The sequence below is a fragment of the Hipposideros armiger genome, unplaced genomic scaffold (genome assembly GCF_001890085.2).
Source record: "Hipposideros armiger isolate ML-2016 unplaced genomic scaffold, ASM189008v1 scaffold_559, whole genome shotgun sequence".
Taxonomy (NCBI): Eukaryota; Metazoa; Chordata; class Mammalia; order Chiroptera; family Hipposideridae; genus Hipposideros; species Hipposideros armiger.
This window is the reverse complement of record NW_017731909.1, coordinates 839,256-841,937: the sequence shown is the minus strand read 5'-3', so window position 1 is coordinate 841,937 and position 2,682 is coordinate 839,256. Positions and strand designations below refer to the sequence as shown.

The window sequence follows — 2,682 nt, the reverse complement described above, 5'->3', positions numbered from 1 at the left end:
CTAAGAACTGTCATCTGCCTTCCTCGGCTTGCTATGAGGCTGTGAAACTGCTTTGAAAAGCGCAGAGCGCTAAACAAACGTGATATATGTGAGCTTCCAACTTTTTTCCAGGAGATACACACACCTGGGCGTGTAAGGCCCAGACAATTTGCGTCTTTTTCCGCCTCTGCCTGTTCTCTGCTACGGACAGTTACAAACTTGGTCAATAACTGTCCTGGGAGGACGTGATGCCCCAGCTAAGGGCGCAAGTCAGCGATCTAGAAGGCAGAAGGATTTTCGGGGAGGAGCAGGGGCGGGGCATGACCCAGCACCTGGCAGCGCCGCCGATTGGCGGAGGAGAAGGTTGTTCCCTCAGGACGGCCGCTGATTGGCTGCGGGAGGAGGAGGCCTGACGTCCTCCGAAGTTGAGCAAACAAACACCTCCTCCTCCCGGCTCGCATCCCAATCTCTGCCGGCACTTCGTGGCCTACCCTCCCCGGACCCAGGAGCTGGGAGCGGCGGGGACCGGTCGGCGCCCACCGAGGACAAGGTGAGGCGGGATGCCCGGAGGGGCTGCGCGGAAGGGCGGCGGGCTCAGCCTGCGAGATCGCGGGCGGGACCCGGACTGGCTGCGGGGAGCCGAGGCCGAGCCGAGCCCTGCCTCCGCCTCCCAGCGCCCGGAGCCACACACGGGCTCCCCGGACCCCGACGTCGCCCCGACGAGGTGGGGAGGGAGGGTGGCAAGCGTTTGGGGCGCCCTCCCGGGCCTCCCTTCCTAGCAAGGAAGTGCAAGTGGGCGCAGCCCCGTCATTTCTGAATCGGAAGGGGAAGGGGTGACCGTTCGGATTTCGTTTCTTCTTTGGGCGGGGGAGAGGGGTGCGGTTCCCCAGGAGTCCGGCGTTGGTGTGGAAGCTGCAGAACGGACACCCTGTGAGCTCTCGGACTGTGTGCTGATTCAGACTGGCTTGCTGCGGGGGGTGGTTGATGGAGATTGCGGGAGGAAACGTGCCCCCGCCGCGTTCTTTCCGCGCAGTTGGTTTCCGGTTGACCTTTCCAGCTGTGGCCTGCTTAGCCAAACTCTGATCACAACCTTCTGGCCCTTTCCATCCCGTGCTGGCCATTCTCTCCGAGATGAGGACTGTCCTCTCTTCCCCATTAAGCTGCTGCGCCTCGTACACACTCTAACGGAGAGCGGAGGTGGGAGAAAGTTGGGCACCTCGGATGCCCGCGATGCCCGCGCTCCTGAGACCGTGCCTGGAGCCTGCCTCGGGAGTGGGCGCGAGCGGAAGCCGTGTGTTGCCTGCTCTGCTTGATTGAACGGGGCTAACATGTCCTGACGACTTCCAGAAGAGATGTGCTTTTCAGACACTAATTTTAGGGGAGTGGAAGTGGAGTGAGGCGTGGAGAGAGGGTAGGAGAGAGAGCGCTCAGTAGTGTGAACAAAGATGAACATTTTTTGATATTGTGGGTTATTAGTTGTCGGACTGTGAAGCTGTAGCTATACACAGGACTCAATGATCACCGACCCCAACAGTAGCTTTCACATACTTGATGTATATATAAAAAAAAAATCACTGACAGCACTGTGTGGACATATTTATGTCTGTGTGTGTGTGTGTGTGTGTGTGTGTGTGTGTGTGTATGTGTGTGTGTGTATGTGTATTTTGTCATTTGTGCTCCTACTCCTCCCCCCTCCCCCACACCCAAACTATAAACCTAGGGCTCTGTGACTTTCTGGCAGTGTAAACTGGTGACTTTTCTGCAAAGTAGTTAGGAAAACAAAGGTTTAAAGCAACTTTTCTTAGTCACTTTCCCACGCTCCAGAAATTCATATTTGTTATCAGTCTCACTTGTTATTGGTGACACCATCATCAGTAGTTCAATTTGAATTCTTTGCAATTGAAAATTACCCCCCCCCCCCAACTAATCCTTTATTTAAGCCTTCACAGACCTTTGGCTCAGAATTTTGGAAGTGATCTTTGGTGTGTAGGCAATGCCCATTTACCAAAAACTTTTAATTTTTCCAAATATTCTTTATCATTTTATCACAGAAATAACACTACAAACAGTGGCAAGTTCCCTTGGTGAGGCCCCCTAAATTCTTGAAATTCATGGAATCACAGAAACACTGTACATTTTGAGTGGGAAATAACTAACAACATTACCATATTCACCTCACCCCATAGACTCCTCACCCCAACTCTACTTGTTTTTTTGTTTTGTTACACTTTTAAAAACTTCTGATTGACTATAAGGGGTTTAATGTGGAAGCTTTAAATGGTATATTATTCGCCATAAAAAAAATGAAATCTTACCATTTGTGACAACATGGGTGGACCTAGAGGGTATTGTGCTAAGTGAATTAACTCAGACAGAATAGGACAAATACCATATGATCTCACTTATATGTGGAATCTAAAGAACAAACAAACAAAACAGAAACAGACTCATAGATACAGGGAACATACTGATGGTTGTCAGATGGGATTAGGTTTGGGGGCTGGGTAAAAAAGGTGAAGAGATTTAGAAATACGAATTGGTAGTTACAAAATAGTCATGCAGTTGTAAGTCAATAGCATAGGGAATATAGTCAGTAATATGGTAATAACTATGTATAGTGCCAGGTGGGTACTAGACTAGTCAGGGGTTTCACTTTTTTTTTTTTTTTAAAGATTTTATTGGGGAATTAGGGGAGGGGAACAG

The 2,682-nt window shown here is 50.4% G+C and overlaps 1 protein-coding gene across 2 annotated transcripts in view; it reads left to right on the top strand.

Annotated features, from left to right (window-relative positions):
- The first annotated feature begins 420 nt into the window (after window positions 1–420).
- AASS (aminoadipate-semialdehyde synthase) overlaps window positions 421–2,682 on the top strand; it is a 59,565-nt gene continuing 57,303 nt past the window's right edge. The window contains exon 1 of one of the 2 annotated variants that reach the window (XM_019623708.1): window positions 421–529. The gene's annotated coding sequence lies outside the window, so the exon portion shown is untranslated. The remainder of the gene's footprint in view (window positions 530–2,682) is intronic. The other variant, XM_019623707.1, reaches the window with a different exon arrangement.